The 21665-nt window shown below is 50.2% G+C and overlaps 27 non-coding genes and 6 pseudogenes across 27 annotated transcripts; all 33 read right to left on the bottom strand.

The window, feature by feature from the left end:
- Positions 1-508: 508 nt before the first annotated feature.
- LOC142581142 (5S ribosomal RNA) lies at positions 509-627 on the bottom strand. The gene has a single exon (XR_012828280.1). It is a non-coding gene; the product is annotated as a 5S ribosomal RNA (ribosomal RNA).
- Positions 628-1149: 522 nt separating this feature from the next.
- LOC142580446 (5S ribosomal RNA) lies at positions 1150-1268 on the bottom strand (annotated as a pseudogene).
- A 522-nt stretch (positions 1269-1790) lies between these two features.
- Positions 1791-1909, bottom strand: LOC142580339 (5S ribosomal RNA; annotated as a pseudogene).
- A 522-nt stretch (positions 1910-2431) lies between these two features.
- Positions 2432-2550, bottom strand: LOC142581004 (5S ribosomal RNA). The gene has a single exon (XR_012828140.1). It is a non-coding gene; the product is annotated as a 5S ribosomal RNA (ribosomal RNA).
- Positions 2551-3073: 523 nt separating this feature from the next.
- On the bottom strand, positions 3074-3192 carry LOC142580340 (5S ribosomal RNA; annotated as a pseudogene).
- Positions 3193-3716: 524 nt separating this feature from the next.
- LOC142580491 (5S ribosomal RNA) lies at positions 3717-3835 on the bottom strand (annotated as a pseudogene).
- Positions 3836-4354: 519 nt separating this feature from the next.
- LOC142580243 (5S ribosomal RNA) lies at positions 4355-4473 on the bottom strand. The gene has a single exon (XR_012827673.1). It is a non-coding gene; the product is annotated as a 5S ribosomal RNA (ribosomal RNA).
- A 522-nt stretch (positions 4474-4995) lies between these two features.
- On the bottom strand, positions 4996-5114 carry LOC142580280 (5S ribosomal RNA). Its single transcript, XR_012827706.1, has one exon. It is a non-coding gene; the product is annotated as a 5S ribosomal RNA (ribosomal RNA).
- A 526-nt stretch (positions 5115-5640) lies between these two features.
- Positions 5641-5759, bottom strand: LOC142581005 (5S ribosomal RNA). Its single transcript, XR_012828141.1, has one exon. It is a non-coding gene; the product is annotated as a 5S ribosomal RNA (ribosomal RNA).
- Positions 5760-6281: 522 nt separating this feature from the next.
- LOC142581006 (5S ribosomal RNA) lies at positions 6282-6400 on the bottom strand. The gene has a single exon (XR_012828142.1). It is a non-coding gene; the product is annotated as a 5S ribosomal RNA (ribosomal RNA).
- A 524-nt stretch (positions 6401-6924) lies between these two features.
- On the bottom strand, positions 6925-7043 carry LOC142580341 (5S ribosomal RNA; annotated as a pseudogene).
- A 524-nt stretch (positions 7044-7567) lies between these two features.
- On the bottom strand, positions 7568-7686 carry LOC142580244 (5S ribosomal RNA). The gene has a single exon (XR_012827674.1). It is a non-coding gene; the product is annotated as a 5S ribosomal RNA (ribosomal RNA).
- Positions 7687-8210: 524 nt separating this feature from the next.
- Positions 8211-8329, bottom strand: LOC142580281 (5S ribosomal RNA). The gene has a single exon (XR_012827707.1). It is a non-coding gene; the product is annotated as a 5S ribosomal RNA (ribosomal RNA).
- Positions 8330-8854: 525 nt separating this feature from the next.
- Positions 8855-8973, bottom strand: LOC142581007 (5S ribosomal RNA). Its single transcript, XR_012828143.1, has one exon. It is a non-coding gene; the product is annotated as a 5S ribosomal RNA (ribosomal RNA).
- Positions 8974-9496: 523 nt separating this feature from the next.
- On the bottom strand, positions 9497-9615 carry LOC142581008 (5S ribosomal RNA). Its single transcript, XR_012828145.1, has one exon. It is a non-coding gene; the product is annotated as a 5S ribosomal RNA (ribosomal RNA).
- A 525-nt stretch (positions 9616-10140) lies between these two features.
- Positions 10141-10259, bottom strand: LOC142581009 (5S ribosomal RNA). The gene has a single exon (XR_012828146.1). It is a non-coding gene; the product is annotated as a 5S ribosomal RNA (ribosomal RNA).
- A 522-nt stretch (positions 10260-10781) lies between these two features.
- LOC142581010 (5S ribosomal RNA) lies at positions 10782-10900 on the bottom strand. The gene has a single exon (XR_012828147.1). It is a non-coding gene; the product is annotated as a 5S ribosomal RNA (ribosomal RNA).
- A 523-nt stretch (positions 10901-11423) lies between these two features.
- Positions 11424-11542, bottom strand: LOC142581011 (5S ribosomal RNA). Its single transcript, XR_012828148.1, has one exon. It is a non-coding gene; the product is annotated as a 5S ribosomal RNA (ribosomal RNA).
- Positions 11543-12067: 525 nt separating this feature from the next.
- On the bottom strand, positions 12068-12186 carry LOC142581012 (5S ribosomal RNA). Its single transcript, XR_012828149.1, has one exon. It is a non-coding gene; the product is annotated as a 5S ribosomal RNA (ribosomal RNA).
- Positions 12187-12708: 522 nt separating this feature from the next.
- On the bottom strand, positions 12709-12827 carry LOC142581014 (5S ribosomal RNA). Its single transcript, XR_012828152.1, has one exon. It is a non-coding gene; the product is annotated as a 5S ribosomal RNA (ribosomal RNA).
- Positions 12828-13349: 522 nt separating this feature from the next.
- On the bottom strand, positions 13350-13468 carry LOC142581015 (5S ribosomal RNA). The gene has a single exon (XR_012828153.1). It is a non-coding gene; the product is annotated as a 5S ribosomal RNA (ribosomal RNA).
- A 519-nt stretch (positions 13469-13987) lies between these two features.
- Positions 13988-14106, bottom strand: LOC142580245 (5S ribosomal RNA). The gene has a single exon (XR_012827675.1). It is a non-coding gene; the product is annotated as a 5S ribosomal RNA (ribosomal RNA).
- Positions 14107-14630: 524 nt separating this feature from the next.
- LOC142581016 (5S ribosomal RNA) lies at positions 14631-14749 on the bottom strand. Its single transcript, XR_012828154.1, has one exon. It is a non-coding gene; the product is annotated as a 5S ribosomal RNA (ribosomal RNA).
- A 524-nt stretch (positions 14750-15273) lies between these two features.
- LOC142581017 (5S ribosomal RNA) lies at positions 15274-15392 on the bottom strand. Its single transcript, XR_012828155.1, has one exon. It is a non-coding gene; the product is annotated as a 5S ribosomal RNA (ribosomal RNA).
- A 519-nt stretch (positions 15393-15911) lies between these two features.
- LOC142580246 (5S ribosomal RNA) lies at positions 15912-16030 on the bottom strand. Its single transcript, XR_012827676.1, has one exon. It is a non-coding gene; the product is annotated as a 5S ribosomal RNA (ribosomal RNA).
- Positions 16031-16552: 522 nt separating this feature from the next.
- On the bottom strand, positions 16553-16671 carry LOC142580282 (5S ribosomal RNA). Its single transcript, XR_012827708.1, has one exon. It is a non-coding gene; the product is annotated as a 5S ribosomal RNA (ribosomal RNA).
- A 524-nt stretch (positions 16672-17195) lies between these two features.
- LOC142581018 (5S ribosomal RNA) lies at positions 17196-17314 on the bottom strand. Its single transcript, XR_012828156.1, has one exon. It is a non-coding gene; the product is annotated as a 5S ribosomal RNA (ribosomal RNA).
- A 523-nt stretch (positions 17315-17837) lies between these two features.
- Positions 17838-17956, bottom strand: LOC142581019 (5S ribosomal RNA). The gene has a single exon (XR_012828157.1). It is a non-coding gene; the product is annotated as a 5S ribosomal RNA (ribosomal RNA).
- Positions 17957-18480: 524 nt separating this feature from the next.
- LOC142581020 (5S ribosomal RNA) lies at positions 18481-18599 on the bottom strand. Its single transcript, XR_012828158.1, has one exon. It is a non-coding gene; the product is annotated as a 5S ribosomal RNA (ribosomal RNA).
- A 523-nt stretch (positions 18600-19122) lies between these two features.
- Positions 19123-19241, bottom strand: LOC142581021 (5S ribosomal RNA). The gene has a single exon (XR_012828159.1). It is a non-coding gene; the product is annotated as a 5S ribosomal RNA (ribosomal RNA).
- A 522-nt stretch (positions 19242-19763) lies between these two features.
- Positions 19764-19882, bottom strand: LOC142580478 (5S ribosomal RNA; annotated as a pseudogene).
- Positions 19883-20402: 520 nt separating this feature from the next.
- LOC142580294 (5S ribosomal RNA) lies at positions 20403-20521 on the bottom strand. The gene has a single exon (XR_012827720.1). It is a non-coding gene; the product is annotated as a 5S ribosomal RNA (ribosomal RNA).
- Positions 20522-21044: 523 nt separating this feature from the next.
- LOC142580295 (5S ribosomal RNA) lies at positions 21045-21163 on the bottom strand. Its single transcript, XR_012827721.1, has one exon. It is a non-coding gene; the product is annotated as a 5S ribosomal RNA (ribosomal RNA).
- Between the last annotated feature and the right edge of the window lie 502 nt (positions 21164-21665).

Raw genomic sequence — 21665 nt, forward strand, 5'->3', positions numbered from 1 at the left:
CGACTGCACCTGTATCGTGCTGCTATGTTGTGCAGTCGTCGAATGTATTGCTACAGCATACAGCACGTACGCGGCAGTCTTTCCGTGAACAATACACGCACGCGTCGTGTACGTTGATCACACCGTTTGTGGTTCGCTGCATGCGTGCGTGCTAGTGCTCACAAAAACAAGAGGGCGAGCGCCACATTTTGCGCGCGTTGCAGCCCACAAGGTGCCACTTTATTGATGCGTTGTCATTGAGCTGTATGCGGGCGTGATAAGTAAGCGGTTAGACGCTTGTGCGACTAAATTTTGCATCATTGCGTATACCGCTTACCACCGTCATCATTCCGCGTACAATATCGTGTAGTGGCCTGAATATTGTTGGTGTTACACTTCGGCGTTGGCTCTACCAGCAGGCTCCAGTTGAACGTAAGTTACAGTAAATGAAACCACCCACACGTTGTGCAAATGAAAAAAAAAAAACAAGACGTCACAGAAGCACGCAATAAAAAGGCAAAAAGAACGGTGCCATCAGCACTCGGTGTTCCCAGGTGGTCTCCCTCCCAAGTACTGACCGAGCCCAATGCTGCTTAGCTTCGGGGATCGGACGAGAACCGGCGTGTTCAGCATGGTATGGCCGATGGCGAGAATGTGCTGTTTACGACTGCACCTGTATCGTGCTGCTATGTTGTGCAGTCGCCGAATGTATTGCTACAGCATACAGCACGTACGCGGCAGTCTTTCCGTGAACAATACACGCACGCGTCGTGTACGTTGATCACTCCGTTTGTGGTTCGCTGCATGCGTGCGTGCTAGTGCTCACAAAAACAAGAGGGCGAGCGCCACATTTTGCGCGGGTTGCAGCCCACAAGGTGCCACTTTATTGATGCGTTGTCATTGAGCTGTATGCGGGTGTGATAAGTAAGCGGTTAGACGCTTGTGCGACTAAATTTTGCATCATTGCGTATACCGCTTACCACCGTCATCATTCCGCGTACAATATCGTGTAGTGGCCTGAATATTGTTGGTGTTACACTTCGGCGTTGGCTCTACCAGCAGGCTCCAGTTGAACGTAAGTTACAGTAAATGAAACCACCCACACGTTGTGCAAATGAAAAAAAAAACAAGACGTCGCAGAAGCACGCAATAAAAAAGCAAAAAGAACGGTGCCATCAGCACTCGGTGTTCCCAGGTGGTCTCCCTCCCAAGTACTGACCGAGCCCAATGCTGCTTAGCTTCGGGGATCGGACGACAACCGGCGTATTCAGCATGGTATGGCCGATGGCGAGAATGTGCTGTTTACGACTGCACCTGTATCGTGCTGCTTATTTGTGCAGTCGCCGAATGTATTGCTACAGCATACAGCACGTACGCGGCAGTCTTTCCGTGAACAATACACGCACGCGTCGTGTACGTTGATCACTCCGTTTGTGGTTCGCTGCATGCGTGCGTGCTAGTGCTCACAAAAACAAGAGGGCGAGCGCCACATTTTGCGCGCGTTGCAGCCCACAAGGTGCCACTTTATTGATGCGTTGTCATTGAGCTGCATGCGGGTGTGATAAGTAAGCGGTTAGACGCTTGTGCGACTAAATTTTGCATCATTGCGTATACCGCTTACCACCGTCATCATTCCGCGTACAATATCGTGTAGTGGCCTGAATATTGTTGGTGTTACACTTCGGCGTTGGCTCTACCAGCAGGCTCCAGTTGAACGTAAGTTACAGTAAATGAAACCACCCACACGTTGTGCAAATGAAAAAAAAAACAAGACGTCACAGAAGCACGCAATAAAAAAGCAAAAAGAACGGTGCCATCAGCACTCGGTGTTCCCAGGTGGTCTCCCTCCCAAGTACTGACCGAGCCCAATGCTGCTTAGCTTCGGGGATCGGACGAGGACCGGCGTATTCAGCATGGTATGGCCGATGGCGAGAATGTGCTGTTTACGACTGCACCTGTATCGTGCTGCTATGTTGTGCAGTCGCCGAATGTATTGCTACAGCATACAGCACGTACGCGGCAGTCTTTCCGTGAACAATACACGCACGCGTCGTGTACGTTGATCACTCCGTTTGTGGTTCGCTGCATGTGTGCGTGCTAGTGCTCACAAAAACAAGAGGGCGAGCGCCACATTTTGCGCGCGTTGCAGCCCACAAGGTGCCACTTTATTGATACGTTGTCATTGAGCTGTATGCGGATGTGATAAGTAAGCGGTTAGACGCTTGTGCGGCTAAATTTTGCATCATTGCGTATACCGCTTACCACCGTCATCATTCCGCGTACAATATCGTGTAGTGGCCTGAATATTGTTGGTGTTACACTTCGGCGTTGGCTCTACCAGCAGGCTCCAGTTGAACGTAAGTTACAGTAAATGAAACCACCCACACGTTGTGCAAATGAAAAAAAAAACAAGACGTCACAGAAGCACGCAATAAAAAAGCAAAAAGAACGGTGCCATCAGCACTCGGTGTTCCCAGGTGGTCTCCCTCCCAAGTACTGACCGAGCCCAATGCTGCTTAGCTTCGGGGATCGGACGAGAACCGGCGTATTCAGCATGGTATGGCCGATGGCGAGAATGTGCTGTTTACGACTGCACCTGTATCGTGCTGCTATGTTGTGCAGTCGCCGAATGTATTGCTACAGCATACAGCACGTACGCGGCAGTCTTTCCGTGAACAATACACGCACGCGTCGCGTACGTTGATCACTCCGTTTGTGGTTCGCTGCATGCGTGCGTGCTAGTGCTCACAAAAACAAGAGGGCGAGCGCCACATTTTGCGCGCGTTGCAGCCCACAAGGTGCCACTTTATTGATGCGTTGTCATTGAGCTGTATGCGGGTGTGATAAGTAAGCGGTTAGACGCTTGTGCGACTAAATTTTGCATCATTGCGTATACCGCTTACCACCGTCATCATTCCGCGTACAATATCGTGTAGTGGCCTGAATATTGTTGGTGTTACACTTCGGCGTTGGCTCTACCAGCAGGCTCCAGTTGAACGTAAGTTACAGTAAATGAAACCACCCACACGTTGTGCAAATGAAAAAAAAAAACAAGACGTCACAGAAGCACGCAATAAAAAAGCAAAAAGAACGGTGCCATCAGCACTCGGTGTTCCCAGGTGGTCTCCCTCCCAAGTACTGACCGAGCCCAATGCTGCTTAGCTTCGGGGATCGGACGAGGACCGGCGTATTCAGCATGGTATGGCCGATGGCGAGAATGTGCTGTTTACGACTGCACCTGTATCGTGCTGCTATGTTGTGCAGTCGCCGAATGTATTGCTACAGCATACAGCACGTACGCGGCAGTCTTTCCGTGAACAATACACGCACGCGTCGTGTACGTTGATCACTCCGTTTGTGGTTCGCTGCATGTGTGCGTGCTAGTGCTCACAAAAACAAGAGGGCGAGCGCCACATTTTGCGCGCGTTGCAGCCCACAAGGTGCCACTTTATTGATACGTTGTCATTGAGCTGTATGCGGATGTGATAAGTAAGCGGTTAGACGCTTGTGCGACTAAATTTTGCATCATTGCGTATACCGCTTACCACCGTCATCATTCCGCGTACAATATCGTGTAGTGGCCTGAATATTGTTGGTGTTACACTTCGGCGTTGGCTCTACCAGCAGGCTCCAGTTGAACGTAAGTTACAGTAAATGAAACCACCCACACGTTGTGCAAATGAAAAAAAAAAAACAAGACCTCACAGAAGCACGCAATAAAAAAGCAAAAAGAACGGTGCCATCAGCACTCGGTGTTCCCAGGTGGTCTCCCTCCCAAGTACTGACCGAGCCCAATGCTTCTTAGCTTAGGGGATCGGACGAGAACCGGCGTATTCAGCATGGTATGGCCGATGGCGAGAATGTGCTGTTTACGACTGCACCTGTATCGTGCTGCTATGTTGTGCAGTCGCCGAATGTATTGCTACAGCATACAGCACGTACGCGGCAGTCTTTCCGTGAACAATACACGCACGCGTCGTGTACGTTGATCACTCCGTTTGTGGTTCGCTGCATGCGTGCGTGCTAGTGCTCACAAAAACAAGAGGGCGAGCGCCACATTTTGCGCGCGTTGCAGCCCACAAGGTGCCATTTTATTGATGCGTTGTCATTGAGCTGTATGCGGGTGTGATAAGTAAGCGGTTAGACGCTTGTGCGACTAAATTTTGCATCATTGCGTATACCGCTTACAACCGTCATCATTCCGCGTACAATATCGTGTAGTGGCCTGAATATTGTTGGTGTTACACTTCGGCGTTGGCTCTACCAGCAGGCTCCAGTTGAACGTAAGTTACAGTAAATGAAACCACCCACACGTTGTGCAAATGAAAAAAAAAAGACGTCACAGAAGCACGCAATAAAAAAGCAAAAAGAACGGTGCCATCAGCACTCGGTGTTCCCAGGTGGTCTCCCTCCCAAGTACTGACCGAGCCCAATGCTGCTTAGCTTCGGGGATCGGACGAGAACCGGCGTATTCAGCATGGTATGACCGATGGCGAGAATGTGCTGTTTACGACTGCACCTGTATCGTGCTGCTATGTTGTGCAGTCGCCGAATGTATTGCTACAGCATACAGCGCGTACGCGGCAGTCTTTCCGTGAACAATACACGCACGCGTCGTGTACGTTGATCACTCCGTTTGTGGTTCGCTGCATGCGTGCGTGCTAGTGCTCACAAAAACAAGAGGGCGAGCGCCACATTTTGCGCGCGTTGCAGCCCACAAGGTGCCACTTTATTGATGCGTTGTCATTGAGCTGTATGCGGGTGTGATAAGTAAGCGGTTAGACGCTTGTGCGACTAAATTTTGCATCATTGCGTATACCGCTTACCACCGTCATCATTCCGCGTACAATATCGTGTAGTGGCCTGAATATTGTTGGTGTTACACTTCGGCGTTGGCTCTACCAGCAGGCTCCAGTTGAACGTAAGTTACAGTAAATGAAACCACCCACACGTTGTGCAAATGAAAAAAAAAACAAGACGTCACAGAAGCACGCAATAAAAAAGCAAAAAGAATGGTGCCATCAGCACTCGGTGTTCCCAGGTGGTCTCCCTCCCAAGTACTGACCGAGCCCAATGCTGCTTGGCTTCGGGGATCGGACGAGAACCGGCGTATTCAGCATGGTATGGCCGATGGCGAGAATGTGCTGTTTACGACTGCACCTGTATCGTGCTGCTATGTTGTGCAGTCGCCGAATGTATTGCTACACCATACAGCACGTACGCGGCAGTCTTTCCGTGAACAATACACGCACGCGTCGTGTACGTTGATCACTCCGTTTGTGGTTCGCTGCATGCGTGCGTGCTAGTGCTCACAAAAACAAGAGGGTGAGCGCCACATTTTGCGCGCGTTGCAGCCCACAAGGTGCCACTTTATTGATGCGTTGTCATTGAGCTGTATGCGGGTGTGATAAGTAAGCGGTTAGACGCTTGTGCGACTAAATTTTGCATCATTGCGTATACCGCTTACCACCGTCATCATTCCGCGTACAATATCGTGTAGTGGCCTGAATATTGTTGGTGTTACACTTCGGCGTTGGCTCTACCAGCAGGCTCCAGTTGAACGTAAGTTACAGTAAATGAAACCACCCACACGTTGTGCAAATGAAAAAAAAAAAAAACAAGACGTCACAGAAGCACGCAATAAAAAAGCAAAAAGAACGGTGCCATCAGCACTCGGTGTTCCCAGGTGGTCTCCCTCCCAAGTACTGACCGAGCCCAATGCTGCTTAGCTTCGGGGATCGGACGAGAACCGGCGTATTCAGCATGGTATGGCCGATGGCGAGAATGTGCTGTTTACGACTGCACCTGTATCGTGCTGCTATGTTGTGCAGTCGCCGAATGTATTGCTACAGCATACAGCACGTACGCGGCAGTCTTTCCGTGAACAATACACGCACGCGTCGTGTACGTTGATCACTCCGTTTGTGGTTCGCTGCATGTGTGCGTGCTAGTGCTCACAAAAACAAGAGGGCGAGCGCCACATTTTGCGCGCGTTGCAGCCCACAAGGTGCCACTTTATTGATACGTTGTCATTGAGCTGTATGCGGATGTGATAAGTAAGCGGTTAGACGCTTGTGCGACTAAATTTTGCATCATTGCGTATACCGCTTACCACCGTCATCATTCCGCGTACAATATCGTGTAGTGGCCTGAATATTGTTGGTGTTACACTTCGGCGTTGGCTCTACCAGCAGGCTCCAGTTGAACGTAAGTTACAGTAAATGAAACCACCCACACGTTGTGCAAATGAAAAAAAAAACAAGACGTCACAGAAGCACGCAATAAAAAAGCAAAAAGAACGGTGCCATCAGCACTCGGTGTTCCCAGGTGGTCTCCCTCCCAAGTACTGACCGAGCCCAATGCTGCTTAGCTTCGGGGATCGGACGAGAACCGGCGTATTCAGCATGGTATGGCCGATGGCGAGAATGTGCTGTTTACGACTGCACCTGTATCGTGCTGCTATGTTGTGCAGTCGCCGAATGTATTGCTACAGCATACAGCACGTACGCGGCAGTCTTTCCGTGAACAATACACGCACGCGTCGCGTACGTTGATCACTCCGTTTGTGGTTCGCTGCATGCGTGCGTGCTAGTGCTCACAAAAACAAGAGGGCGAGCGCCACATTTTGCGCGCGTTGCAGCCCACAAGGTGCCACTTTATTGATGCGTTGTCATTGAGCTGTATGCGGGTGTGATAAGTAAGCGGTTAGACGCTTGTGCGACTAAATTTTGCATCATTGCGTATACCGCTTACCACCGTCATCATTCCGCGTACAATATCGTGTAGTGGCCTGAATATTGTTGGTGTTACACTTCGGCGTTGGCTCTACCAGCAGGCTCCAGTTGAACGTAAGTTACAGTAAATGAAACCACCCACACGTTGTGCAAATGAAAAAAAAAAAACAAGACGTCACAGAAGCACGCAATAAAAAAGCAAAAAGAACGGTGCCATCAGCACTCGGTGTTCCCAGGTGGTCTCCCTCCCAAGTACTGACCGAGCCCAATGCTGCTTAGCTTCGGGGATCGGACGAGGACCGGCGTATTCAGCATGGTATGGCCGATGGCGAGAATGTGCTGTTTACGACTGCACCTGTATCGTGCTGCTATGTTGTGCAGTCGCCGAATGTATTGCTACAGCATACAGCACGTACGCGGCAGTCTTTCCGTGAACAATACACGCACGCGTCGTGTACGTTGATCACTCCGTTTGTGGTTCGCTGCATGTGTGCGTGCTAGTGCTCACAAAAACAAGAGGGCGAGCGCCACATTTTGCGCGCGTTGCAGCCCACAAGGTGCCACTTTATTGATACGTTGTCATTGAGCTGTATGCGGATGTGATAAGTAAGCGGTTAGACGCTTGTGCGACTAAATTTTGCATCATTGCGTATACCGCTTACCACCGTCATCATTCCGCGTACAATATCGTGTAGTGGCCTGAATATTGTTGGTGTTACACTTCGGCGTTGGCTCTACCAGCAGGCTCCAGTTGAACGTAAGTTACAGTAAATGAAACCACCCACACGTTGTGCAAATGAAAAAAAAAAAACAAGACGTCACAGAAGCACGCAATAAAAAAGCAAAAAGAACGGTGCCATCAGCACTCGGTGTTCCCAGGTGGTCTCCCTCCCAAGTACTGACCGAGCCCAATGCTGCTTAGCTTCGGGGATCGGACGAGAACCGGCGTATTCAGCATGGTATGACCGATGGCGAGAATGTGCTGTTTACGACTGCACCTGTATCGTGCTGCTATGTTGTGCAGTCGCCGAATGTATTGCTACAGCATACAGCGCGTACGCGGCAGTCTTTCCGTGAACAATACACGCACGCGTCGTGTACGTTGATCACTCCGTTTGTGGTTCGCTGCATGCGTGCGTGCTAGTGCTCACAAAAACAAGAGGGCGAGCGCCACATTTTGCGCGCGTTGCAGCCCACAAGGTGCCACTTTATTGATGCGTTGTCATTGAGCTGTATGCGGGTGTGATAAGTAAGCGGTTAGACGCTTGTGCGACTAAATTTTGCATCATTGCGTATACCGCTTACCACCGTCATCATTCCGCGTACAATATCGTGTAGTGGCCTGAATATTGTTGGTGTTACACTTCGGCGTTGGCTCTACCAGCAGGCTCCAGTTGAACGTAAGTTACAGTAAATGAAACCACCCACACGTTGTGCAAATGAAAAAAAAAAAACAAGACGTCACAGAAGCACGCAATAAAAAAGCAAAAAGAATGGTGCCATCAGCACTCGGTGTTCCCAGGTGGTCTCCCTCCCAAGTACTGACCGAGCCCAATGCTGCTTGGCTTCGGGGATCGGACGAGAACCGGCGTATTCAGCATGGTATGGCCGATGGCGAGAATGTGCTGTTTACGACTGCACCTGTATCCTGCTGCTATGTTGTGCAGTCGCCGAATGTATTGCTACACCATACAGCACGTACGCGGCAGTCTTTCCGTGAACAATACACGCACGCGTCGTGTACGTTGATCACTCCGTTTGTGGTTCGCTGCATGCGTGCGTGCTAGTGCTCACAAAAACAAGAGGGCGAGCGCCACATTTTGCGCGCGTTGCATCCCACAAGGTGCCACTTTATTGATGCGTTGTCATTGAGCTGTATGCGGGTGTGATAAGTAAGCGGTTAGACGCTTGTGCGACTAAATTTTGCATCATTGCGTATACCGCTTACTACCGTCATCATTCCGCGTACAATATCGTGTAGTGGCCTGAATATTGTTGGTGTTACACTTCGGCGTTGGCTCTACCAGCAGGCTCCAGTTGAACGTAAGTTACAGTAAATGAAACCACCCACACGTTGTGCAAATGAAAAAAAAAAGAACAAGACGTCACAGAAGCACGCAATAAAAAAGCAAAAAGAACGGTGCCATCAGCACTCGGTGTTCCCAGGTGGTCTCCCTCCCAAGTACTGACCGAGCCCAATGCTGCTTAGCTTCGGGGATCGGACGAGAACCGGCGTATTCAGCATGGTATGGCCGATGGCGAGAATGTGCTGTTTACGACTGCACCTGTATCGTGCTGCTATGTTGTGCAGTCGCCGAATGTATTGCTACAGCATACAGCACGTACGCGGCAGTCTTTCCGTGAACAATACACGCACGCGTCGTGTACGTTGATCACTCCGTTTGTGGTTCGCTGCATGTGTGCGTGCTAGTGCTCACAAAAACAAGAGGGCGAGCGCCACATTTTGCGCGCGTTGCAGCCCACAAGGTGCCACTTTATTGATACGTTGTCATTGAGCTGTATGCGGATGTGATAAGTAAGCGGTTAGACGCTTGTGCGACTAAATTTTGCATCATTGCGTATACCGCTTACCACCGTCATCATTCCGCGTACAATATCGTGTAGTGGCCTGAATATTGTTGGTGTTACACTTCGGCGTTGGCTCTACCAGCAGGCTCCAGTTGAACGTAAGTTACAGTAAATGAAACCACCCACACGTTGTGCAAATGAAAAAAAAAAACAAGACGTCACAGAAGCACGCAATAAAAAAGCAAAAAGAACGGTGCCATCAGCACTCGGTGTTCCCAGGTGGTCTCCCTCCCAAGTACTGACCGAGCCCAATGCTGCTTAGCTTCGGGGATCGGACGAGAACCGGCGTATTCAGCATGGTATGGCCGATGGCGAGAATGTGCTGTTTACGACTGCACCTGTATCGTGCTGCTATGTTGTGCAGTCGCCGAATGTATTGCTACAGCATACAGCACGTACGCGGCAGTCTTTCCGTGAACAATACACGCACGCGTCGTGTACGTTGATCACTCCGTTTGTGGTTCGCTGCATGCGTGCGTGCTAGTGCTCACAAAAACAAGAGGGCGAGCGCCACATTTTGCGCGCGTTGCAGCCCACAAGGTGCCACTTTATTGATGCGTTGTCATTGAGCTGTATGCGGGTGTGATAAGTAAGCGGTTAGACGCTTGTGCGACTAAATTTTGCATCATTGCGTATACCGCTTACCACCGTCATCATTCCGCGTACAATATCGTGTAGTGGCCTGAATATTGTTGGTGTTACACTTCGGCGTTGGCTCTACCAGCAGGCTCCAGTTGAACGTAAGTTACAGTAAATGAAACCACCCACACGTTGTGCAAATGAAAAAAAATAGAACAAGACGTCACAGAAGCACGCAATAAAAAAGCAAAAAGAACGGTGCCATCAGCACTCGGTGTTCCCAGGTGGTCTCCCTCCCAAGTACTGACCGAGCCCAATGCTGCTTAGCTTCGGGGATCGGACGAGAACCGGCGTATTCAGCATGGTATGGCCGATGGCGAGAATGTGCTGTTTACGACTGCACCTGTATCGTGCTGCTATGTTGTGCAGTCGCCGAATGTATTGCTACAGCATACAGCACGTACGCGGCAGTCTTTCCGTGAACAATACACGCACGCGTCGTGTACGTTGATCACTCCGTTTGTGGTTCGCTGCATGTGTGCGTGCTAGTGCTCACAAAAACAAGAGGGCGAGCGCCACATTTTGCGCGCGTTGCAGCCCACAAGGTGCCACTTTATTGATACGTTGTCATTGAGCTGTATGCGGATGTGATAAGTAAGCGGTTAGACGCTTGTGCGACTAAATTTTGCATCATTGCGTATACCGCTTACCACCGTCATCATTCCGCGTACAATATCGTGTAGTGGCCTGAATATTGTTGGTGTTACACTTCGGCGTTGGCTCTACCAGCAGGCTCCAGTTGAACGTAAGTTACAGTAAATGAAACCACCCACACGTTGTGCAAATGAAAAAAAAAACAAGACGTCACAGAAGCACGCAATAAAAAAGCAAAAAGAACGGTGCCATCAGCACTCGGTGTTCCCAGGTGGTCTCCCTCCCAAGTACTGACCGAGCCCAATGCTGCTTAGCTTCGGGGATCGGACGAGAACCGGCGTATTCAGCATGGTATGGCCGATGGCGAGAGTGTGCTGTTTACGACTGCACCTGTATCGTGCTGCTATGTTGTGCAGTCGCCGAATGTATTGCTACAGCATACAGCACGTACGCGGCAGTCTTTCCGTGAACAATACACGCACGCGTCGCGTACGTTGATCACTCCGTTTGTGGTTCGCTGCATGCGTGCGTGCTAGTGCTCACAAAAACAAGAGGGCGAGCGCCACATTTTGCGCGCGTTGCAGCCCACAAGGTGCCACTTTATTGATGCGTTGTCATTGAGCTGTATGCGGGTGTGATAAGTAAGCGGTTAGACGCTTGTGCGACTAAATTTTGCATCATTGCGTATACCGCTTAGCACCGTCATCATTCCGCGTACAATATCGTGTAGTGGCCTGAATATTGTTGGTGTTACACTTCGGCGTTGGCTCTACCAGCAGGCTCCAGTTGAACGTAAGTTACAGTAAATGAAACCACCCACACGTTGTGCAAATGAAAAAAAAAACAAGACGTCACAGAAGCACGCAATAAAAAAAGCAAAAAGAACGGTGCCATCAGCACTCGGTGTTCCCAGGTGGTCTCCCTCCCAAGTACTGACCGAGCCCAATGCTGCTTAGCTTCGGGGATCGGACGAGAACCGGCGTATTCAGCATGGTATGGCCGATGGCGAGAATGTGCTGCTTACGACTGCACCTGTATCGTGCTGCTATGTTGTGCAGTCGCCGAATGTATTGCTACAGCATACAGCACGTACGCGGCAGTCTTTCCGTGAACAATACACGCACGCGTCGTGTACGTTGATCACTTCGTTTGTGGTTCGCTGCATGCGTGCGTGCTAGTGCTCACAAAAACAAGAGGGCGAGCGCCACATTTTGCGCGCGTTGCAGCCCACAAGGTGCCACTTTATTAATGCGTTGTCATTGAGCTGTATGCGGGTGTGATAAGTAAGCGGTTAGACGCTTGTGCGACAAAATTTTGCATCATTGCGTATACCGCTTACAACCGTCATCATTCCGCGTACAATATCGTGTAGTGGCCTGAATATTGTTGGTGTTACACTTCGGCGTTGGCTCTACCAGCAGGCTCCAGTTGAACGTAAGTTACAGTAAATGAAACCACCCACACGTTGTGCAAATGAAAAAAAATAGAACAAGACGTCACAGAAGCACGCAATAAAAAAGCAAAAAGAACGGTGCCATCAGCACTCGGTGTTCCCAGGTGGTCTCCCTCCCAAGTACTGACCGAGCCCAATGCTGCTTAGCTTCGGGGATCGGACGAGAACCGGCGTATTCAGCATGGTATGGCCGATGGCGAGAATGTGCTGTTTACGACTGCACCTGTATCGTGCTGCTATGTTGTGCAGTCGCCGAATGTATTGCTACAGCATACAGCACGTACGCGGCAGTCTTTCCGTGAACAATACACGCACGCGTCGTGTACGTTGATCACTCCGTTTGTGGTTCGCTGCATGTGTGCGTGCTAGTGCTCACAAAAACAAGAGGGCGAGCGCCACATTTTGCGCGCGTTGCAGCCCACAAGGTGCCACTTTATTGATACGTTGTCATTGAGCTGTATGCGGATGTGATAAGTAAGCGGTTAGACGCTTGTGCGACTAAATTTTGCATCATTGCGTATACCGCTTACCACCGTCATCATTCCGCGTACAATATCGTGTAGTGGCCTGAATATTGTTGGTGTTACACTTCGGCGTTGGCTCTACCAGCAGGCTCCAGTTGAACGTAAGTTACAGTAAATGAAACCACCCACACGTTGTGCAAATGAAAAAAAAAACAAGACGTCACAGAAGCACGCAATAAAAAAGCAAAAAGAACGGTGCCATCAGCACTCGGTGTTCCCAGGTGGTCTCCCTCCCAAGTACTGACCGAGCCCAATGCTGCTTAGCTTCGGGGATCGGACGAGAACCGGCGTATTCAGCATGGTATGGCCGATGGCGAGAGTGTGCTGTTTACGACTGCACCTGTATCGTGCTGCTATGTTGTGCAGTCGCCGAATGTATTGCTACAGCATACAGCACGTACGCGGCAGTCTTTCCGTGAACAATACACGCACGCGTCGCGTACGTTGATCACTCCGTTTGTGGTTCGCTGCATGCGTGCGTGCTAGTGCTCACAAAAACAAGAGGGCGAGCGCCACATTTTGCGCGCGTTGCAGCCCACAAGGTGCCACTTTATTGATGCGTTGTCATTGAGCTGTATGCGGGTGTGATAAGTAAGCGGTTAGACGCTTGTGCGACTAAATTTTGCATCATTGCGTATACCGCTTAGCACCGTCATCATTCCGCGTACAATATCGTGTAGTGGCCTGAATATTGTTGGTGTTACACTTCGGCGTTGGCTCTACCAGCAGGCTCCAGTTGAACGTAAGTTACAGTAAATGAAACCACCCACACGTTGTGCAAATGAAAAAAAAACAAGACGTCACAGAAGCACGCAATAAAAAAAGCAAAAAGAACGGTGCCATCAGCACTCGGTGTTCCCAGGTGGTCTCCCTCCCAAGTACTGACCGAGCCCAATGCTGCTTAGCTTCGGGGATCGGACGAGAACCGGCGTATTCAGCATGGTATGGCCGATGGCGAGAATGTGCTGCTTACGACTGCACCTGTATCGTGCTGCTATGTTGTGCAGTCGCCGAATGTATTGCTACAGCATACAGCACGTACGCGGCAGTCTTTCCGTGAACAATACACGCACGCGTCGTGTACGTTGATCACTTCGTTTGTGGTTCGCTGCATGCGTGCGTGCTAGTGCTCACAAAAACAAGAGGGCGAGCGCCACATTTTGCGCGCGTTGCAGCCCACAAGGTGCCACTTTATTAATGCGTTGTCATTGAGCTGTATGCGGGTGTGATAAGTAAGCGGTTAGACGCTTGTGCGACAAAATTTTGCATCATTGCGTATACCGCTTACAACCGTCATCATTCCGCGTACAATATCGTGTAGTGGCCTGAATATTGTTGGTGTTACACTTCGGCGTTGGCTCTACCAGCAGGCTCCAGTTGAACGTAAGTTACAGTAAATGAAACCACCCACACGTTGTGCAAATGAAAAAAAAAAGACGTCACAGAAGCACGCAATAAAAAAGCAAAAAGAACGGTGCCATCAGCACTCGGTGTTCCCAGGTGGTCTCCCTCCCAAGTACTGACCGAGCCCAATGCTGCTTAGCTTCGGGGATCGGACGAGAACCGGCGTATTCAGCATGGTATGACCGATGGCGAGAATGTGCTGTTTACGACTGCACCTGTATCGTGCTGCTATGTTGTGCAGTCGCCGAATGTATTGCTACAGCATACAGCGCGTACGCGGCAGTCTTTCCGTGAACAATACACGCACGCGTCGTGTACGTTGATCACTCCGTTTGTGGTTCGCTGCATGCGTGCGTGCTAGTGCTCACAAAAACAAGAGGGCGAGCGCCACATTTTGCGCGCGTTGCAGCCCACAAGGTGCCACTTTATTGATGCGTTGTCATTGAGCTGTATGCGGGTGTGATAAGTAAGCGGTTAGACGCTTGTGCGACTAAATTTTGCATCATTGCGTATACCGCTTACCACCGTCATCATTCCGCGTACAATATCGTGTAGTGGCCTGAATATTGTTGGTGTTACACTTCGGCGTTGGCTCTACCAGCAGGCTCCAGTTGAACGTAAGTTACAGTAAATGAAACCACCCACACGTTGTGCAAATGAAAAAAAAAAAACAAGACGTCACAGAAGCACGCAATAAAAAAGCAAAAAGAACGGTGCCATCAGCACTCGGTGTTCCCAGGTGGTCTCCCTCCCAAGTACTGACCGAGCCCAATGCTGCTTAGCTTCGGGGATCGGACGAGAACCGGCGTATTCAGCATGGTATGGCCGATGGCGAGAATGTGCTGTTTACGACTGCACCTGTATCGTGCTGCTATGTTGTGCAGTCGCCGAATGTATTCCTACAGCATACAGCACGTACGCGGCAGTCTTCCCGTGAACAATACACGCACGCGTCGCGTACGTTGATCACTCCGTTTGTGGTTCGCTGCATGCGTGCGTGCTAGTGCTCACAAAAACAAGAGGGCGAGCGCCACATTTTGCGCGCGTTGCAGCCCACAAGGTGCCACTTTATTGATGCGTTGTCATTGAGCTGTATGCGGGTGTGATAAGTAAGCGGTTAGACGCTTGTGCGACTAAATTTTGCATCATTGCGTATACCGCTTAGCACCGTCATCATTCCGCGTACAATATCGTGTAGTGGCCTGAATATTGTTGGTGTTACACTTCGGCGTTGGCTCTACCAGCAGGCTCGAGTTGAACGTAAGTTACAGTAAATGAAACCACCCACACGTTGTGCAAATGAAAAAAAAAAACAAGACGTCACAGAAGCACGCAATAAAAAAAGCAAAAAGAACGGTGCCATCAGCACTCGGTGTTCCCAGGTGGTCTCCCTCCCAAGTACTGACCGAGCCCAATGCTGCTTAGCTTCGGGGATCGGACGAGAACCGGCGTATTCAGCATGGTATGGCCGATGGCGAGAATGTGCTGCTTACGACTGCACCTGTATCGTGCTGCTATGTTGTGCAGTCGCCGAATGTATTGCTACAGCATACAGCACGTACGCGGCAGTCTTTCCGTGAACAATACACGCACGCGTCGTGTACGTTGATCACTTCGTTTGTGGTTCGCTGCATGCGTGCGTGCTAGTGCTCACAAAAACAAGAGGGCGAGCGCCACATTTTGCGCGCGTTGCAGCCCACAAGGTGCCACTTTATTAATGCGTTGTCATTGAGCTGTATGCGGGTGTGATAAGTAAGCGGTTAGACGCTTGTGCGACTAAATTTTGCATCATTGCGTATACAGCTTACAACCGTCATCATTCCGCGTACAATATCGTGTAGTGGCCTGAATATTGTTGGTGTTACACTTCGGCGTTGGCTCTACCAGCAGGCTCCAGTTGAACGTAAGTTACAGTAAATGAAACCACCCACACGTTGTGCAAATGAAAAAAAAAAGACGTCACAGAAGCACGCAATAAAAAAGCAAAAAGAACGGTGCCATCAGCACTCGGTGTTCCCAGGTGGTCTCCCTCCCAAGTACTGACCGAGCCCAATGCTGCTTAGCTTCGGGGATCGGACGAGAACCGGCGTATTCAGCATGGTATGACCGATGGCGAGAATGTGCTGTTTACGACTGCACCTGTATCGTGCTGCTATGTTGTGCAGTCGCCGAATGTATTGCTACAGCATACAGCGCGTACGCGGCAGTCTTTCCGTGAACAATACACGCACGCGTCGTGTACGTTGATCACTCCGTTTGTGGTTCGCTGCATGCGTGCGTGCTAGTGCTCACAAAAACAAGAGGGCGAGCGCCACATTTTGCGCGCGTTGCAGCCCACAAGGTGCCACTTTATTGATGCGTTGTCATTGAGCTGTATGCGGGTGTGATAAGTAAGCGGTTAGACGCTTGTGCGACTAAATTTTGCATCATTGCGTATACCGCTTACCACCGTCATCATTCCGCGTACAATATCGTGTAGTGGCCTGAATATTGTTGGTGTTACACTTCGGCGTTGGCTCTACCAGCAGGCTCCAGTTGAACGTAAGTTACAGTAAATGAAACCACCCACACGTTGTGCAAATGAAAAAAAAAACAAGACGTCACAGAAGCACGCAATAAAAAAGCAAAAAGAATGGTGCCATCAGCACTCGGTGTTCCCAGGTGGTCTCCCTCCCAAGTACTGACCGAGCCCAATGCTGCTTGGCTTCGGGGATCGGACGAGAACCGGCGTATTCAGCATGGTATGGCCGATGGCGAGAATGTGCTGTTTACGACTGCACCTGTATCGTGCTGCTATGTTGTGCAGTCGCCGAATGTATTGCTACACCATACAGCACGTACGCGGCAGTCTTTCCGTGAACAATACACGCACGCGTCGTGTACGTTGATCACTCCGTTTGTGGTTCGCTGCATGCGTGCGTGCTAGTGCTCACAAAAACAAGAGGGCGAGCGCCACATTTTGCGCGCGTTGCAGCCCACAAGGTGCCACTTTATTGATGCGTTGTCATTGAGCTGTATGCGGGTGTGATAAGTAAGCGGTTAGACGCTTGTGCGACTAAATTTTGCATCATTGCGTATACCGCTTACCACCGTCATCATTCCGCGTACAATATCGTGTAGTGGCCTGAATATTGTTGGTGTTACACTTCGGCGTTGGCTCTACCAGCAGGCTCCAGTTGAATGTAAGTTACAGTAAATGAAACCACCCACACGTTGTGCAAATGAAAAAAAAAAAACAAGACGTCACAGAAGCACGCAATAAAAAAGCAAAAAGAACGGTGCCATCAGCACTCGGTGTTCCCAGGTGGTCTCCCTCCCAAGTACTGACCGAGCCCAATGCTGCTTAGCTTCGGGGATCGGACGAGAACCGGCGTATTCAGCATGGTATGGCCGATGGCGAGAATGTGCTGTTTACGACTGCACCTGTATCGTGCTGCTATGTTGTGCAGTCGCCGAATGTATTGCTACAGCATACAGCACGTACGCGGCAGTCTTTCCGTGAACAATACACGCACGCGTCGTGTACGTTGATCACTCCGTTTGTGGTTCGCTGCATGTGTGCGTGCTAGTGCTCACAAAAACAAGAGGGCGAGCGCCACATTTTGCGCGCGTTGCAGCCCACAAGGTGCCACTTTATTGATACGTTGTCATTGAGCTGTATGCGGATGTGATAAGTAAGCGGTTAGACGCTTGTGCGACTAAATCTTGCATCATTGCGTATACCGCTTACCACCGTCATCATTCCGCGTAAAATATCGTGTAGTGGCCTGAATATTGTTGGTGTTACACTTCGGCGTTGGCTCTACCAGCAGGCTCCAGTTGAACGTAAGTTACAGTAAATGAAACCACCCACACGTTGTGCAAATGAAAAAAAAAAACAAGACGTCACAGAAGCACGCAATAAAAAAGCAAAAAGAACGGTGCCATCAGCACTCGGTGTTCCCAGGTGGTCTCCCTCCCAAGTACTGACCGAGCCCAATGCTGCTTAGCTTCGGGGATCGGACGAGAACCGGCGTATTCAGCATGGTATGGCCGATGGCGAGAATGTGCTGTTTACGACTGCACCTGTATCGTGCTGCTATGTTGTGCAGTCGCCGAATGTATTGCTACAGCATACAGCACGTACGCGGCAGTCTTTCCGTGAACAATACACGCACGCGTCGCGTACGTTGATCACTCCGTTTGTGGTTCGCTGCATGCGTGCGTGCTAGTGCTCACAAAAACAAGAGGGCGAGCGCCACATTTTGCGCGCGTTGCAGCCCACAAGGTGCCACTTTATTGATGCGTTGTCATTGAGCTGTATGCGGGTGTGATAAGTAAGCGGTTAGACGCTTGTGCGACTAAATTTTGCATCATTGCGTATACCGCTTAGCACCGTCATCATTCCGCGTACAATATCGTGTAGTGGCCTGAATATTGTTGGTGTTACACTTCGGCGTTGGCTCTACCAGCAGGCTCCAGTTGAACGTAAGTTACAGTAAATGAAACCACCCACACGTTGTGCAAATGAAAAAAAAAAAACAAGACGTCACAGAAGCACGCAATAAAAAAGCAAAAAGAACGGTGCCATCAGCACTCGGTGTTCCCAGGTGGTCTCCCTCCCAAGTACTGACCGAGCCCAATGCTGCTTAGCTTCGGGGATCGGACGAGAACCGGCGTATTCAGCATGGTATGGCCGATGGCGAGAATGTGCTGTTTACGACTGCACCTGCATCGTGCTGCTATGTTGTGCAGTCGCCGAATGTATTGCTACAGCATACAGCACGTACGCGGCAGTCATTCCGTGAACAATACACGCACGCGTCGTGTACGTTGATCACTCCGTTTGTGGTTCGCTGCATGCGTGCGTGCTAGTGCTCACAAAAACAAGAGGGCCAGCGCCACATTTTGCGCGCGTTGCAGCCCACAAGGTGCCACTTTATTGATGCGTTGTCATTGAGCTGTATGCGGGTGTGATAAGTAAGCGGTTAGACGCTTGTGCGACTAAATTTTGCATCATTGCGTATACCGCTTACCACCGTCATCATTCCGCGTACAATATCCTGTAGTGGCCTGAATATATTTGGTGTTACACTTCGGCGTTGGCTCTACCAGCAGGCTCCAGTTGAACGTAAGTTACAGTAAATGAAACCACCCACACGTTCTGCAAATGAAAAAAAAAAACAAGACGTCACAGAAGCACGCAATAAAAAAGCAAAAAGAACGGTGCCATCAGCACTCGGTGTTCCCAGGTGGTCTCCCTCCCAAGTACTGACCGAGCCCAATGCTGCTTAGCTTCGGGGATCGGACGAGAACCGGCGTATTCAGCATGGTATGGCCGATGGCGAGAATGTGCTGTTTACGACTGCACCTGTATCGTGCTGCTATGTTGTGCAGTCGCCGAATGTATTGCTACAGCATACAGCACGTACGCGGCAGTCTTTCCGTGAACAATACACGCACGCGTCGTGTACGTTGATCACTCCGTTTGTGGTTCGCTGCATGCGTGCGTGCGAGTGCTCACAAAAACAAGAGGGCGAGCGCCACATTTTGCGCGCGTTGCAGCCCACAAGGTGCCACTTTATTAATGCGTTGTCATTGAGCTGTATGCGGGTGTGATAAGTAAGCGGTTAGACGCTTGTGCGACTAAATTTTGCATCATTGCGTATACCGCTTACCACCGTCATCATTCCGCGTACAATATCGTGTAGTGGCCTGAATATTGCTGGTGTTACACTTCGACGTTGGCTCTACCAGCAGGCTCCAGTTGAACGTAAGTTACAGTAAATGAAACCACCCACACGTTGTGCAAATGAAAAAAAAAACAAGACGTCACAGAAGCACGCAATAAAAAAGCAAAAAGAACGGTGCCATCAGCACTCGGTGTTCCCAGGTAGTCTCCCTCCCAAGTACTGACCGAGCCCAATGCTGCTTAGCTTCGGGGATCCCACGAGAACCGGCGTATTCAGCATGGTATGGCTGATGGCGAGAATGTGCTGTTTACGACTGCACCTGTATCGTGCTGCTATGTTGTGCAGTCGCCGAATGTATTACTACAGCATACAGCACGTACGCGGCAGTCTTTCAGTGAACAATACACGCACGCGTCGTGTACGTTGATCACTCCGTTTGTGGTTCGCTGCATGCGTGCGTGCTAGTGCTCACAAAAACAAGAGGGCGAGCGCCACATTTTGCGCGCGTTGCAGCCCACAAGGTGCCACTTTATTGATGCGTTGTCATTGAGCTGTATGCGGGTGTGATAAGTAAGCGGTTAGACGCTTGTGCGACTAAATTTTGCATCATTGCGTATACCGCTTACCACCGTCATCATTCCGCGTACAATATCGTGTAGTGGCCTGAATATTGTTGGTGTTACACTTCGGCGTTGGTTCTACCAGCAGGCTCCAGTTGAACGTAAGTTACAGTAAATGAAACCACCCACACGTTGTGCAAATGAAAAAAAAACAAGACGTCACAGAAGCACGCAATAAAAAGCAAAAAGAACGGTGCCATCAGCACTCGGTGTTCCCAGGTGGTCTCCCTCCCAAGTACTGACCGAGCCCAATGCTGCTTAGCTTCGGGGATCGCACGAGAACCGGCGTATTCAGCATGGTATGGCCGATGGCGAGAATGTGCTGTTTACGACTGCACCTGTATCGTGCTGCTATGTTGTGCAGTCGCCGAATGTATTGCTACAGCATACAGCACGTACGCGGCAGTCTTTCCGTGAACAATACACGCACGCGTCGTGTACGTTGATCACTCCGTTTGTGGTTCGCTGCATGCGTGCGTGCTAGTGCTCACAAAAACAAGAGGGCGAGCGCCACATTTTGCGCGCGTTGCAGCCCACAAGGTGCCACTTTATTGATGCGTTGTCATTGAGCTGTATGCGGGTGTGATAAGTAAGCGGTTAGACGCTTGTGCGACTAAATTTTGCATCATTGCGTATACCGCTTACCACCGTCATCATTCCGCGTACAATATCGTGTAGTGGCCTGAATATTGTTGGTGTTACACTTCGGCGTTGGTTCTACCAGCAGGCTCCAGTTGAACGTAAGTTACAGTAAATGAAACAGCCCACACGTTGTGCAAATGAAAAAAAAAAACAAGACGTCACAGAAGCACGCAATAAAAAAGCAAAAAGAACGGTGCCATCAGCACTCGGTGTTCCCAGGTGGTCTCCCTCCCAAGTACTGACCGAGCCCAATGCTGCTTAGCTTCGGGGATCGCACGAGAACCGGCGTATTCAGCATGGTATGGCCGATGGCGAGAATGTGCTGTTTACGACTGCACCTGCATCGTGCTGCTATGTTGTGCAGTCGCCGAATGTATTGCTACAGCATACAGCACGTACGCGGCAGTCTTTCCGTGAACAATACACGCACGCGTCGTGTACGTTGATCACTCCGTTTGTGGTTCGCTGCATGCGTGCGTGCTAGTGCTCACAAAAACAAGAGGGCGAGCGCCACATTTTGCGCGCGTTGCAGCCCACAAGGTGCCACTTTATTGATGCGTTGTCATTGAGCTGTATGCGGGTGTGATAAGTAAGCGGTTAGACGCTTGTGCGACTAAATTTTGCATCATTGCGTATACCGCTTACCACCGTCATCATTCCGCGTACAATATCGTGTAGTGGCCTGAATATTGTTGGTGTTACACTTCGGCGTTGGCTCTACCAGCAGGCTCCAGTTGAACGTAAGTTACAGTAAATGAAACCAGCCACACGTTGTGCAAATGAAAAAAAAAACAAGACGTCACAGAAGCACGCAA

Source organism: Dermacentor variabilis, chromosome 4 (assembly GCF_050947875.1).
Source record: "Dermacentor variabilis isolate Ectoservices chromosome 4, ASM5094787v1, whole genome shotgun sequence".
NCBI classification, from domain to species: Eukaryota; Metazoa; Arthropoda; class Arachnida; order Ixodida; family Ixodidae; genus Dermacentor; species Dermacentor variabilis.